Source organism: Oryzias latipes, chromosome 1 (assembly GCF_053564925.1).
Source record: "Oryzias latipes strain Hd-rR chromosome 1, Olatipes_Hd-rR_3.1".
NCBI classification, from domain to species: Eukaryota; Metazoa; Chordata; class Actinopteri; order Beloniformes; family Adrianichthyidae; genus Oryzias; species Oryzias latipes.
The window spans coordinates 27,608,829-27,624,774 of record NC_136237.1 but is presented as its reverse complement, the minus strand read 5'-3'; the positions used below and the strand labels follow the sequence as shown (position 1 = coordinate 27,624,774).

At 40.6% G+C, this 15,946-nt stretch overlaps 1 long non-coding RNA gene across 1 annotated transcript; it reads right to left on the bottom strand.

The window, feature by feature from the left end:
* Window positions 1-846: 846 nt before the first annotated feature.
* Window positions 847-8,223, bottom strand: LOC144994476 (uncharacterized). The gene is made up of 2 exons (XR_013658035.1): window positions 7,995-8,223; window positions 847-7,639 (listed from the first exon to the last, which is right to left on the bottom strand). It is a non-coding gene; the product is annotated as an uncharacterized LOC144994476 (long non-coding RNA).
* Between the last annotated feature and the right edge of the window lie 7,723 nt (window positions 8,224-15,946).

The following is a 15,946-nucleotide window of genomic DNA, read 5'->3' as shown; positions in this document are numbered from 1 at the left end:
AAGAGTCTGCTGAACGGGGCTTTAAAGGAGGGAAAGGGGAAGAGGGGCAGCAGAAAAGAAAAAGAAAAGAGGAAGCTGTGATGGCAGAGGCACTGAGCTAAAAGCCTGGTCCAGGAGGTGTAGGTAAGGCCAGAGAGGGACTATTTTGGTGATGTAAAGGGCTCTTACAGTCCAGTCCTCTCTCCCTGGGATTCATGGTTGCCCTTTAAGGCAATTTACTTTTTCACCCAGACAAACGTCATACAAGTGGAAAAGTTGAATTGAAATGAAAGAATAAAAAATCAACAGCTAAAAAAATTCATTTAAACGCAGTATAATAAGTAGCAGTGGTGCCCATGTTTTCTGAATCAACCAGATCCACAAGATCTATTTGTAAAATTATATGTATGAAAAAGTCATCATTTGAAATATTCATATTTATTTGCTTAAATACGCAGACAGATTTTCCCTTCAATAGCTTGTTGAATTGGACCCGTGTATTTTCTAGTTGTCAGCGCATAGTTTGCTGAAAAAAGAAAGTTCTGTATTCGCTCAATTCAAGGTTCTTTTTGAAAGACTGATCTTGGGCCAGTCAAAAAAATATAAACAAGGTTACAGCTACATCCACGGTTAGAAGTCTGATGCTCAAAGCTCGCACCTTTCTGAAGGTTGGAAGGGAAAAAAACAACATTTCTGCTATTGGAGCAGAGCGCTCCGTTTAGTGGGAACACACGTGTTTATGTTTTTGGTGAATCTTCGATTGGCCGTTCTGCATGTCGATCGAGTGATGTGATTCACGCTGAACATGATGTCAGGTTAACAGCAAATTTGTGTAGCATCCCCAGTTGAAAAGATGGTCTCTCAAACTGATGGTTCACAACCCTTTATTTCGCCGTGTGTGTGAACACACCGTAAGAGCTACAAAAAAAATACAAATATATTTTACATCTCTTACCGTTGTATTCACCATTTCAACCCTTTTGTTTTATTCATTACTTTCAACACTTTAAACCATTAATTTATTACCTTAAGATTTTTAACCTCTGATGCAAATTAACTAATGTAACAATATTTTCAACAAAATCATTTAACAATAAAATTACGTTTCCTTCTGTATAAACATAAAATAAATCCTAATATTAGCATTCATTTCAAACTGACTCAGCATTAATTTGACATTACAGTGCCACCTAGTGGGCAAATAAAATGTGCTAACAATGTAAAATTATGTGAAAACACAGAACTAAATCGCCAAAACATAAAAATTACAAACCTTGTTCCCTCATCAACCAGGTGCTATGGGATACTGTAAACTTTCGTTTCTTTTAAACTTTTACCACTTTTATAACCGTTTTGGCTGATACGAAGCACATGCAGCTTTCACGTTCGCTTGCCTGACAACTTCCGGTTTAGCGAGTCCTTCAAAATAAAAGCCACAACCATGTTACCCAAAACGGGAGATTTACAAAAATAAAACTACAATAGGCTGAATCTAGAGGTCATTTACACTCCCACCAAATCAATCGAGCTTATCTACAAACTAAAAACGAGCGAGAATGATTTACAAATGTAGCAATGACCCATAAACTGTAACATTAAATACACTTAAGTTAATCTTACTCAGTCTCTACAAGCAAAATCAATCTTTGCACTGGGCGATCAAGGATTGACTGTTTTCCGGAACTATATCCCTTTTCAGTTTTCCTCTCTCCATAGCGAATCTTCACTTTTCTCACAAGTCCATCCTTGTCCGTTGTAGTGTCCATTACTCTTGCTAATCTCCATTCATTGCGAGGTAGCTCATCCGACTTTTCCATGACAATGTCTCCAACTTTCAGGTTTCTCAGTGGAGTGTGCCATTTCTGCCTTGTTGTAATGTTGGCAAGATATTCCTTTTTCCAGCGTGACCAAAACTGTTCTGTTAAATACTGGACTCGTCTCCACCTTTTGCGAGCATACATGTCCTCTCTGATGAATTTACCTGGAGGTGGCAGTGCAACGTTGGACTTCATAGTAAGGAGATGATTTGGTGTCAATGGTTCTGGGCTGTTAGGGTCACTTAGATTGTCCACTGTAAGAGGCCTGCTGTTTACAATAGCCATTGCCTCGTAAAAGAATGTCCTTAAGGATGCGTCGTCCATTCTTCCTGAGGAAAGTGATGCTGATGAGCGAAGAACGTTTCGAATTGTCCTGATTTGTCTTTCCCATACACCTCCTGTATGGCTTGAATGGGGAGTGTGGAGAATGAAATCACACTGTTTCTCAGCTAAAAATGTGACCAGTCTTTCAGAATCGACTTGTTTCAAGCATTCTTTCAGTTCATTTTTTGCTCCAATGAAGTTGCTTCCTTGATCGCACCTTATTTCTCTTACTGCTCCTCTTATTGCTATGAAACAGCGGAGTCCATTAATGAAGGCGTCTGTGGTCATATCATCCAACATTTCTATGTGAACCCCTCTGCAGCAAAGGCATGTGAAAAGAAGTCCATAACGCTTATGCACCTTGCGAGCTTGTTTAGTTAAAAAGGGGCCAAAGCAGTCCATTCCGCAATATGTAAACGGTGGTGATGGATCCAATCGTTCTGGCGGAAGATCAGCCATTTTTTGTTCTTCAGTGCCTCTCCTTAGTTTACGACACTTTACACATTTATGCACAAAAGATGCGACTGCTTTGTTGATGCCTGGAATCCAGAATCCATTTGATCTGATCTCATTAATTGTTTGTCCTTTTCCCTGATGCTGCACTTTGTTGTGAAAATGAGCTATCAGAAGTTTTGTGACATGGTGATTCTTTGGGACTATGACCGGATGTTTCAAAGCATTTGAGAATGAAGCATTTTTCATCCTTCCTCCCACCTTTAGGAGTCCATCGTTGTCAAGAAAGGCATCTATTGCATACAGTTTACTTTTGCAAGAAAGTGGATTTCCATTTCTGAGTGTTTTTATCTCTTCTGCAAAAGCAGTAGCTTGTAAGTCCTTCAGAATAACACATTGTGCCTTCTCTCTTTCCTGTACTGTACTATGTTTTGTTGCTTTGTCCTTCCTTATGAAGCGAATGAGTCGAGATATGGCTTGAGTGGCTTTGTACCAAGATGAAAACTTGATCAGCTTGTCTGATAAACATGTGTGTTCTGTTTTGAGTGTGTTCAGCGCTTGTACCTTTTTGACTTCTGGATCACCAAGGGAAATGTTCTTGTCAACTTCCACAGGGGGTGGTATCTCCCTTTCCCAGAGGAAATGCGGCCCTCTAAACCAGTCTGATGCAATGAGCTGACTTGCAGTGGAACCTCTGGAAGCAATATCCGCTGGGTTTTGATCTGAAGGGACATATCTCCATTGCTGGGGAGAGCTGTTCAGCCTTATTTTTTGAACTCTGTTTGATACAAATGTATGAAAACGGCGTGCTTCATTACTTATGTATCCCAAAACTACTTTGGAATCTGTCCAGAAATACTCATCTGCCTGTGACAATCCAAGCTCATTCTTTAGCATATTACTTACAGTAATTGAGACAACGGCAGCTGTCAATTCAAGCCTTGGTATTGTTGTGACTTTAATTGGAGCGACTCTGCCCTTTGCTGTAACTAGAGCACAATGTACATCACAATCTTTGTTAACTTGTCTCAGATATGAACACTGACCATAACCATAGGAGCTAGCATCAGAAAAATGATGCAGTTCGGTTTTCACTATCTGACCAAAGTCTTTGGGAACATAACAGCGTGGAATTGAAATTTTCCCTAAATTTATCAAGTCATTTTTCCAGCTGTCCCACACTGGTTTGAGTCCCGAAGGAAGGGGTTCATCCCATCCCATCCCTTGTTTGCATGTTTCTTGAAGCACTCTTTTACCTGTGAGTACAAATGGGGAGACAAGTCCCAGTGGGTCATACAGTGATGCGACCGTTGACAAGATGCCCCTCCTTGAGGCAGGTTGCTCGCTGGGGAGAAGACGAAATCTGAGACTGTCTGAATCAATGTGCCAGTGTATGCCTAGTGCTCTTTCAATGTTAGAGTCATTAAAGGATAAATCACAATCTTGCTTTGGTGCAGCACATTCTGACTGAGGAATGCTTTTCAACACAGATTTTTCATTACTTACAAACTTGTGCAGTCTGAGGCCACCGGATGCACACAGTTGTTGAGCCTCTGTTGCCAACTGAATGGCCTCCTTAATACTTGTAGTGCTTGTTACTCCGTCGTCCACATAGAAATCCTTCATGATGAACTGTGAAGCCAGAGGGAACAGAGCCTCGTTCTCCTTGGCAAGATGTTTTAAGCCATAATTGGCACATCCTGGTGAGGATGTTGCACCGAAGAGATGCACTTTCATTCTATACTCTTCTGGCTGAGCACTTAGGTTTCCATTTTTCCACCATAGAAATCTTAAATAGTCTCTGTCACCTTCATGCACATGAAACTGGTGGAACATTTTCTCAATGTCACACAACAATGCCACTTGGTGTCTTCTGAATCTGAGTAAAACACCGTATAGATTGTTTAGCAGGTCTGGGCCTGATAGCAAATGATCGTTGAGGCTGCTTCCTTTGTACTTTGCTGAGGCATCGAAGACAACTCTGAGCTTGTCTGGTTTTTGGGGGTGATATACCCCGTGATGGGGAATATACCACTTTTCTCCTTCCTTTGCTTCACTATGTGCTTCTTCAGCATCACCGTTTTGTATTACCTCACTCATGAACTTTGTATATTGTTCCTTGTACTTTGGATTTTTCAGTAGTTTACCTTTGAGATTTTCAAGTCGGACAGTAGCCATGTGTTTGTTGTCTGGCAAGTGTGGTCTTTCCTTGAATGGGAGCGGCATTTCAAAATGTCCTGCCTTATTTTTGTAAATGCCTTCCTTGAGTGTGTTAATGAAGAAAATGTCATCCTGTGACACTGACCTGTCTTCCTTGTTGTCATCCCTGAAGTCAGATTCCAGAATCTTGAGAGCTTCTGCTGGAGTAACTTCGGGGAGTTCCTTGACCGTAACTCTGTGGCATATAGTTAAGCTGGTTAGTGTGTCATTGCTTGAAACTGTGGGGCCTACAATGCTCCAACCTAATGCTGTACGAACTGCATAAGGCTCGTCCTCACCTCCTAAGATTACCTGCCTTGGAGCCAGTGCCTTGGAACAATTATATCCAATCAACAGTCCTACTTCACATTCCAATTGAGGGGGAATCTCATTTACTATTACCTTGAGATGATTCCACTGCCTTGCTGTTTCACAGGAAGGAATGTGTGCGCGGTTCACTGGGATACAGTCTTTAGTGTAAGCAGGAGGGAGTTCGATTAATTCTGAGGAGTTGTAACCTCTTACCTTGAGACCTGAGACACGTTTACTTGTCATAACAGCATCTTTACCAAGCATTGTTGTTAACTTCAACCTTACTGGAGTGGACTTGGTTTTGAGACGGTTTGAAATATCTTCATCAATGAACACTGTGTCACTTTGAGTGTCTAAAAGTGCATAGACAAGTTGTTCTGTACCTGGATGGAGCTCTGAGGAAACCCATACCGGTACAATCATGGAAGTGCTCGCACCTTGTTCGTCAGTCTTAGCGTTGAGAGATAGGGTGGTTGCAGTCTGTTCTGCATTGCTCTGATTTGGATTTGTAACTTGTTTTTCCTTGTCATAGTTGAAGTCGTGGAGACATGTGGGATGTTTCTTCTTGCATATTTCGCACACATGCCTATAGCGGCAGTCCTTTGCACTGTGTCCAGGTTTCAGACAGCCATAACACAGTTTTTTCTCCTTTATGTATTTCCTCCTTTCATCCAGTGATTTTCCTTTAAACTGTGAACAACTGTGAAGCTTGTGCCCTTCATCTTGACAAAGCATGCATGAGAGTCTTACATTGGGTCTTTTCTGTTCTGTCATTCCGGCATTTTGTTTTTCTGTTGATGTCTCTGTATGCAGAACATTACAAGCTGGTTTTTTGTCCCTTTGAATTTTACCTGCAGTTGTATCTGATGACCGGAGTGCATGGAATGACGTGATTGGATTGCACACAATCTCTGCTTCAGATGACATGAACTGAGCAAAGTCCTTGAAACTTGGAAAGTCACCACTTTCCTTCATGAACTGAGTAGCTTGACGATTCCATCTTGCAGCCGCCCAGTCTGGCAGCTTCTGCACAAGTTTTTGGTTCTCTTCACAATCGTTGAGAATGCTTAAGCCTTTAATGTGAGGCATAGCCTCATAACATGTCTCGATGAAATCAGCAAATGCTCTGAAGCCTGCAGCATCTTTGGTTTGCAGTTTGGGCCAGTTTGCAAGCCTTTCTCTGAATGCTCTTTGCAGAACAAATGACTGACCATATCTTTCATTGAGACGTTCCCATGCATCCTTGTATGCATCACTGTCATTTCTGTAAAATATGCCATCAAGTGTTTTTTGAGCTGGTCATCCAACATATTTCTTTAAATAGTGCAGCTTGTCAGCAGGTGAAATGTTCTTTTTATCTATGAGGGCAGTAAATGCAGCTTTCCATTCGATGAACTGTATTGGGTCACCTGTAAAAATGGCGGGCTCTGGCATTGGCAGTCTGTTTATTGCAATACTGTCTTGCACTGCTTGTGCTAAGTAGAAGACGTCTGCTTGTGGAGGTGAAGGGATGGCTATATTACTATTGAGCATTGGAGGGAGAGATGATACTATGGGAATCTGCTGCACTGATCTGCTCACATCTCCAGAATAAACACTGTTTTCTCTTTGCATTTCTTCATCATAAGTCTTCAGTCTAGCTCGAGCAGCCTTTAATTCCTTTTCCACCTTTAGTCTGTCCAGCTCACGATTCAAAAGATCAATCTTTTCCTTTTGTTTCTCTTCTTCTCGTACCACTTCATATTCTGCTTCCTTAGCTGCTAATTCTGCTGCAGCCTCTGCTCTCCTTGCCGCCACTACTGATTTTGCAGATGAATGTGATTTGCTAACAGAAGAGTGCTGATCTGAGATGGTAACAGAAGAGCCATAAACAGAGTGAGCATAGTCCTTCTTCAGAAGTTCATGAAGACTGAACTTTACCTTGTCGCTATCATAGTCATCCACTCCTGAAAGCCTTTCATGTGCCACTTTAATTATGTCTGCTGTGACAGCTTCACAGGCATCTATGAGACGTCTTGTGTCCGTACTGGGCATGTGATCTCGGATTTCAATGTATAACTTTATAACATTTTCTCTTTCATGTTCTAAATTGTCCAAAAGTTGACCAATCTGACTGTTTGAGATGTTTTGTTTAAGTTGCTCACGTGTTGAACGTACTTGTTTTTTCCATTGTTCGTAAAGATGATGAAGCCGTTTCTCTTTTCTGTGTGCCTCCTCCTCCTGATACATCTGCATCCTTTCTGTGCATTTTCTTTGACGAGTGGAGTGATGAAGCTTGTCTTCTTCACCTACTTCATAGTTGTCTGTGTGCTCTGAGCTTTCTTTAGATGCCTCCATGTTGTAAATGGTGGTGTGTAGACCATCAAATCCCAGGTAACCTTGGGTTGAGTCGCAGTGATGAAACCGTGCTGGAGCGGCTCTTTCTGGGACCTCGTGGCTGAAGCTTGGGCTTCAGGGCAAGCTCTTACTGTAGCATCCCCAGTTGAAAAGATGGTCTCTCAAACTGATGGTTCACAACCCTTTATTTCGCCGTGTGTGTGAACACACTGTAAGAGCTACAAAAAAAATACAAATATATTTTACATCTCTTACCGTTGTATTCACCATTTCAACCCTTTTGTTTTATTCATTACTTTCAACACTTTAAACCATTAATTTATTACCTTAAGATTTTTAACCTCTGATGCAAATTAACTAATGTAACAATATTTTCAACAAAATCATTTAACAATAAAATTACGTTTCCTTCTGTATAAACATAAAATAAATCCTAATATTAGCATTCATTTCAAACTGACTCAGCATTAATTTGACATTACAGTGCCACCTAGTGGGCAAATAAAATGTGCTAACAATGTAAAATTATGTGAAAACACAGAACTAAATCGCCAAAACATAAAAATTACAAACCTTGTTCCCTCATCAACCAGGTGCTATGGGATACTGTAAACTTTCGTTTCTTTTAAACTTTTACCACTTTTATAACCGTTTTGGCTGATACGAAGCACATGCAGCTTTCACGTTCGCTTGCCTGACAACTTCCGGTTTAGCGAGTCCTTCAAAATAAAAGCCACAACCATGTTACCCAAAACGGGAGATTTACAAAAATAAAACTACAATAGGCTGAATCTAGAGGTCATTTACAATTTGAATATTTTATTGTTGTGTTCATTTATTTTTATGAGCCTGCGATTAACTACACTTCCCTTTGTATTGGCCGGTCAAACACGATCAATGCATTGGGCATCGCTGAATTATAACATCTATGATTTGACCTGTGCTTTAAACTCAGACTTAGTTCACTTAACTTCTTTTTGTTTCTAATTCTACACGAACTGAGAGATCCATTGACTGGCATTGAACTTTCTATCTCTGTTCTGACTATGTTCTGCAGTTTACCGTGTAATACACATCCATCACACCGTTTATTGTTCTTGTTGGAGCTTACTTTTTTTCAGAGAAAAAACATTTGTTTAGAAAAAATGTCCACAGCAAAATCGTTTATTTCTAAATGAAACAATGTGCAAGTCAAATTCTGATTTATAAGACACTGTGTCCCAACAAAGGTTAAAGAAAATTGCAACTGTAAGCTTGTTGTAAATAAAAATAAAAGACTATCTGTAACAAATATGTATCCACACAGCTATAACTACTTGCTTTACCGAGAATGTTCAGTGATGCTCAAACACTGTGTGATTTCAGTAACAGATCTTTTTTTAAAAGTCTCTTCCACGTATTAAACATTTCAAGCATGATGTTATATTAATGTTTATACCATGGTCTGGGTGAATACTTGATTCTGATTGGCTGCTAGGTGTGGATTAAAAAGTGATACCGCACAGGGATAAAGCACACCCAGTAAAGAAGTTCTGGTCACATAGCTTAAATGTTCTATGTCACTGCGCTGGCTTCTATAAAACAAACTTTATCTTCACCATCTGGACAAAAACAAGCGGTAAGAGGTAAACTTTCTCTCTAAACTGATGCTTTTTTTAACCAATCATGATGATCAGCATACATGTCATTTTCCGGTAACATGACAAAGCGCAGCACTACGTAACAATTAGTCTGCTTTTTGAGATAAAACCAATCTAAACTAAAGAAATAACAAGAATAGAGAACTAAAAACTGATTGAATATTTATTTCTTTTGTAAGTGACCATGGCATAATCGAGATAATGACCTCCGGAGTGTGCATTATTAGAAATGAACTCACTTCGCGTCGGACCGTTCAGGCTTCCAGGGCATGTGTTGATTACTGTTAATGCACATTTTGTCGGCCATTATCGCCCACTTATAATGCTTGCAGGTGTTTTTGGTTTGTGACCCTTTTCTTTGTACGAGCATCTAGATTTTCCCGTTTCCTGACAGTTTTATCTAAATAAAATAGGAAATTTGTTAAAAGTTAAAGAAAGTGCAAAAAAACTGACAGAGTTGCTCTCAAAATATAGCAAAGATTTAAAAAGGATCAAATATTTATATTACAATTGACATAATGCGATAACTTTTTTCTGTTGCACACTTTTTACTCAGAAAGGATGACATCTTTAAAAGCAGGGATGCTTCTCTGTTTTTTTCTTTTGTTCTATCCTCACTGAGATTTGCAAAGGCTTTCCATAAGGAATGGATTAAGCAGCACATGAATGCTTACAGTTATGTGTGTGTGTGTGTGCATGTTTGGTCCTGTGTGCAGGTGCGTGCTTGTACAGTTTGGGCTCACACATCGTCCTGTCAGAGGTCTGTGCAGCTAATCTTTATGCACTCTGTGACCTCCTCACTGCAAACCCTGCTAAATATATTATTCCCCTGGGCCTTTCATTGCTGCTTGGTGTCAGAAATCAATATGTATGAGGCGCGTAGATGGGAATTTCTAATAGATCTCTGCGGCCCTGCGCTGCTCTTCAATATCTGCCTTGGACTATTAGTGCCGGCTCAGTGGCAGTGAAATAACCGAGATAATCTTTTAAGGTACCTTTCTTAAGGTGGAGCGGTAACTCTCGCTCTGCATCCTCCTTCTGAGTGCTGAGAAGGATTTATTGTTTAGAGAGTGTTAGGGAAAAACAGCACCCATACTGTGTGAGATCTAAACTGCTTTATTTGATAACAGTTAATATGTTTTATGTTTTTGTTTGAGCAATAATGCTAAAAAGAAGGTGGCTGCTGCTCATCTGCTGAAGATTTTTGCAATCAGACTGTGTTGATCACACAAACAGAAAAAAATGAGCACAATGAGGGGGTCCACATAAATATCCACACATATTTCCCACACAGACATATGTGTGCATATAATAATACAGATTTTTGTTTAGACATGTTTGTGTAGATTTTTGTTACATGTGCCAGTGCCAACTGCCTCATTCCTAATGCAGGTTTGATTTTCTGCAGCACTTAGCAGCAACAGAAGAACCTGCCTTTACTTTCTCTGTCTCCTGTAACCCCCCACCCCCATAGCACCACACACACACACACACACACACACACACACATACACACATCTCTGTTGCCTCTACATTGAGGAGGAGAAGAAGAGACATCCGGCATCGGCAGGCAGTTAGGGGATCATCGGAGGAGGCGGAGGGATAGGAAGGGGGGGGGGGGGGGGGTTTGCTCAGACAGCGTGTGGTCTCAAGGGAGGAAAAGAGGCTGAAATTATTCTACGGTCACAGGCTGCCCCCCCCCCCACCCCTTCCATCACTTGGCGAGGACCTCAATGATAATCCCAGACGCTCGGCTGGCTCGTATATCTGCTGTCCCTGAGACAAAGGTTAGCCGTGTCTCTCTTCTCTGGCACCACTGACCAAAGACCAGATACCTGCTCCATAATCACACCGTCATCTCTGCAAAGAGGACCCAATCTCATGATGAGATCAATTATTCTAACACTGATCAAGTTCAATGATCATATCAGAGAAATTAGACAATGCCACAGTGGATTTTTATACCACAGACCTTCTGAGTTGGTGTGTTCCTTCAGATTAGTCTGTTATTTTTGTTAATTTGAAGGTTTATTTGACTACTTCCGTCATCATGTGGAGGTCTAAGCTTCACTAAATATTGCGTTTAGAATAAACAAGATTGCATATCTGCCTCAGGAGAAGAAACAATCCTGAGAGATGTTGAGTGTGACAGACATTAAGAAAAAGATGGTTTAAAACAACAATAAAATATTCTCAAAATGGAAATTTTCAACCTAAATCTCCACATTATTCAGTGACGCTCTGATGGAACGCACGGAAACTGGGGACTCAGGATTTGCAGTGTGATCATCCTATATGCACACACCACTTCCTCCCTGAGCTTACCTCGATAATTACCTCCCTCAGGTACTGGTACACAGGCACACGCTATGAACGTGCTGCCACTGGGGCACCGCACCGGGGAGAGCATACGGCAGCCATTCAGGGGGCAGTGCTGGGGGGAGGTGGAGGAAGGATGATGATAACATGTGGAGGCTGCGTGGTTGGTGGGCTTGTGGCGGGGTAGAAAAATACCAGGAGGGATTGGCTTCTATAGGACAGGCGCGCGTACGCTCTCCTAATTACGCAAGGTCTCCCACCGCCATTAGGAGCTGTCACATGAGGGAATGCAACCAGCTGGTAAAGAACGGGAGACCGCCACAATCCACCACAGATGGTGCCTGAGCAAGCTGCGCAAGCTTCAGCATGCAACTCAGGCTCGGACAGAAACCCATTTTTGTTTACTCGTGTGTTTGTTTAATTTAGTGGATTGAGCCGCAGAAGAATCCCAACCAATCAAAACATATTTATTATAAACAGGGCTGCTTAGTGCTGACACTGGAGTAGGAAATCTGTCATGATGTTATGTGCCTTTGAAGTAGATAAAGACCTTGAAAAGACATCCTTGGGACTTAAGATTTTTTATGCTTTTGTGTAGTTTGCTCCTGTGTTTTATTTGCTTTCATTTTCTTGAGAAGAAATGCAAGATTTCTTCTGTATTGGTTCTGCAGACCTGTTTCCTTCTACCGAAGGTAATGATGCTTTATATTTCTAAGTGAACCATCCTTCTCTGCTCCTCAACTCTGGAATCTCGTATCAGTACCAGACATGTAAAGCTTAAATCGTATCAGACATGTAAAGCTACATGTTACAGACATGCAAAGCTATGTTCACACTTCCTGCATCAGCGCATTAAGCAACCACTTCCAATGAAAAGTCACTGCAAACGTGACCAATCAGGGACTTTTATTTGATAGTGACAAAGGGATGGTGTCCCTTTTAATTTACAGAAGTACCAAATGTGATGATGGAGGAGAAATTAATAATTGTTGTTTGTGCCCGACTGGAATTATATGACACCAAGTCTTTCATGTATCGGAATAAAGCTGTGAAAGAAAAAGCCTGGAGTAATATTCACGACATTTGCACCGCTTCTACATTTCTCGTCAAGCCTCTTCCAGCTGTAGGTGGTGGACATGTGCTGGTAAAGCAAAAGAAGAAGGAGCCCCTCCCTGCTGGTTCACTGTGAGCGCCTTGGACTAAATCCCCCTTCAAGAATCTAACTTTAACACATTCTTGAACATGCATCACATGCCCAGTGTGAACGTAGCTTTAAACATTGACTCACTTTCACATCAACACTCTAAACTCATCTGCTTAAAACATTATTTTTTTCAAACTTTTCTTTTTTTGTCAATTCGTTTCTTCAAAAATTACTGTTTATTTATTTTTTGTTGTTTCTACCTCTTTCTACAGTGTCCTTGAGTGTTTCAAAAGGCACTTTGTTAAATAAATGTACTATTGTTTATTATCATTATTTAACCATAAATGTGTTAAAGCTTTGCCTGCATGGCTGAATCCATGTGATTGACAAGTTTAATTATGATGTTTTTATAAGATCTAAGTGACAAAAAATGACAAAAAAGTGATTCACATTCAATTAAAACAATAAAAGTCTTTTTTCTTAACAGTTGTGTCCGAATGTTTAAATATTAATTTTAAACCCAAGAAAAACAATCTAACAAACATTTCATAATTTATCCCCCCCTGAGATCATTCTATACATGAGGTACGGAGCATCCGTGGGTGCACACCTTCATGTACCAGGACCTTTGTATTTTTCTTGTTGCCCTGACGGTTTATGGTTTGATATCCTCACAATCTAGCAGGTGATTTACACCTTCAACCTGCTTCCTTCTACCTGTTGGAAGGGACTCTGAATGGCACCTCTTTGGTGATCCTGGTTTGCGTTTGGGGATGTTTGGAAATTCGGCGGCAGTGGCGATCCTCTCACCTGGTGTTCGTGGGGTTTTCGGTTATACTAAACCTCAGGTGTTCTGGGTTGGACGTGCACCCCCTGATCTGGACTTGCACCCCCTGCTCCTCTGCGCACTTCCAATCTCCAGTGGTTGGGGCTCTGTGGCCATGGTCTCGGACCTCAAGTTTGTGTGACTGGTAACCGAGTGTCCAGGGAATTGACATCCTTAAATGCTGCGACCTGAGCCACTGTTTCTGTTGGAGTAAGCTAGGTGAGCCATGCTCTGGTCCCCATTTCTCTCAATGTAAACACACATGCCTGCTCACCTCTACATAAACAGATATTTTTATGCGTGCAGGTATGCTTCACCTATGAAATATGGATTGTGTAGCTCGGAGTATGCTGGTATATATATTTATCCATCTATTTTCAGAACCCGCTGAAGTCCTTTTCGGCTCACAGGGGTGCTGGAGTCTGTCTGAGAATGTGAGAAACATTTATTTCGGTTATGTTAAACAAACAAACTTAAAAAACATCAACATAAACATTGACACTGATCAATGTCAACATAAACATTTGAACAAAATTAACCGAAAAAGGAGTTGGGTGAAGCCAAGGCTTATTTCCCCAACCCTGAATACAAACATCACATCTACCTACAAATTGTTAGAACCTTAAATCAGAAAAGAAAAAAAGAAGAGGAAAAAAAAACAAAAAAAACAAAAACTAACACTTCTCAAAATGACCTCACAACCACCAAAGTCTCTCAGTCCAGAAGGTATTTTTGAAACATTTTAACTTTATACATTTTCTCAAAGTGCAGTATGGATTTTGCATTTTTCAGTTCATCTGATAATAAATTCCACATGTTGACCCCCTGAACAAAAATACTATTCCTTAATGCATTAGTTCTGACCACTTTCTTTTTAAACATATCTTTACCTCGAAAATCATAATTATTAACCTTTATTTCGAACAAACTCAGTATTTTGGTAGGTACACATTGTTTTTTAACTTTAAACATAAAAATTCCAGTACTAAGATCTACTAAATCAAAAAATTTAATTGCCCTTAATTTAAGAAATATTTGTTTTGTGGATTGATTTTATGAAGAGTGATTTACAATTCTAATAGCTTTTTTTTGCAGAATAAAAATTGGTTTTGTGTTTGACTTGTAACTATGCCCCCAGATTTCTAGACAATAGGTCAAATAAGGAATTATGAGGGAACAATATAAAATGTACAATGTTGCTGTGTTTAAAAAATATTTGACTTTATGTAGGATGGCTAATGATTTGGACAATTTAGAGAGAACATAAGTTATGTGTGGTTTCTCTGAGGCATGAAGGTCAGTCGTAGTAAGACAGAATACATGTGTCTGAACGAGAGGGATCAAGGTAGAAGCGTTAGGTTACAGGGGGCTGAGGTGAAGAAGGTGCAGGAGTTTAAGTACTTGGGGTCAACAGTTCAGTGTGATGGGGAGTGTGGAAAAGAGGTGAAGAGGCGAGTGCAGGCAGGTTGGAGCGGGTGGAGGAAAGTGTCAGGAGTGTTGTGTGACAGAAGAGTGTCAGCAAGACTCAAAGGAAAGGTGTACAAGACAGTGGTGAGACCAGCTCTGCTCTATGGGTTAGAGACGGTAGCAGTGAGACAGAGACAAGAGGCTGAGATGGAGGTAGCGGAGATGAAGATGTTGAGGTTCTCCTTAGGAGTGACCAGGTTAGACAGGATGAGGAACGAGTACATCAGAGGGACGGCTCATGTTGCCTGTGTTAGCGACAAAGTCAGAGAAGCCAGACTGAGATGGTTTGGACATGTTCAGAGGAGGGATAGTGGATATATTGGTAGAAGGATGTTGGAGATGGAGCTGCCTGGCAGGAGGGCAAGAGGACGGCCAAAGAGGAGATACATGGATGTCTTAACAGAGGACATGAAGTTGGCTAATGTTAGGGTAGAAGATGTCCATGATAGAGTGAGGTGGAAAAGGATGATTCGCTGTGGCGACCCCTGATGGGAAAAGCCGAAAGAGAAAGAAGAAGAAGGTTTCCATGATAATGTATGATTAAAAATTACTCCCAGAAATTTTATTTCATTTACTCTTTCAAGAACAACATCCTCAATTTTTAACTCAGAGATGTTTTCCCCTTTTCTATAGCCAAATATGATGTACTTGGTTTTATTTTTATTTAAAGACAGTTTGTTTGAATCGAACCATTGTTTGATTATGGATAATTCTTTTGTTATGTCTGAAAGAAGCTTCTCCAGGTTATCTCCTGATAAATACAAAGGACCCGCTGAATTCCTTTTCGGCTCACAGGGGTGCTGGAGTCTGTCCAGGCTACTGTTGAGCAAAGGTGGGGTACCCCGCCTGTCTGTCACAGGACAACACAATAACACACACACATGCACACCTAGGGACACTTTAAAGTAACCAATTAACCTATGAAGCATGCTTTTGGACTGAGAGAGGAAGCCGGAGTGTCTGAAGAAAACCCACACTTGCATGAGTAGAACATGCAAACTCCATAGAGAAATCTGCAACATGATTTTTGCATAATGCAGATCAGTGCATCAGCAAAATTCTGATTCTTATTGATCCAAGTAGAGAAAAAAAAAACCATATTCAGCATAACATGAAAATCTCAATAAAT